At 51.1% G+C, this 233-nt stretch overlaps 1 protein-coding gene across 1 annotated transcript in view; it reads left to right on the top strand.

Annotated features, from left to right (window-relative positions):
* The window catches only part of LOC119594199 (nephrin-like), a 95,703-nt gene that overhangs the window by 87,894 nt on the left and 7,576 nt on the right, over positions 1-233 (top strand). The window lies entirely within an intron of this gene.

Here is a 233-nt window from a genome sequence, read left to right on the forward strand (position 1 = left end):
ACACCTCCCAAAAGACAATGCAAGCATCTTATACCCGCTGTCCCTCAGTATCAGGCTCTCACACTCGAGGCTGAGTGTGACAGACAGGGGACACTCCCGTTGCTATCAGGTGGGCTGTCGGGAGCTGTCGTTAGTCGGGAAATACTGGTCGGTTTATCTTCCGGATTGAAAAGGATGGACAATGGAAGGGGATACTCAACAAAAGATGCCTATTCTTCGAGGCTCTCATTGCC

This window comes from Penaeus monodon, chromosome 33, assembly GCF_015228065.2.
Source record: "Penaeus monodon isolate SGIC_2016 chromosome 33, NSTDA_Pmon_1, whole genome shotgun sequence".
Lineage (NCBI taxonomy): Eukaryota > Metazoa > Arthropoda > Malacostraca > Decapoda > Penaeidae > Penaeus > Penaeus monodon.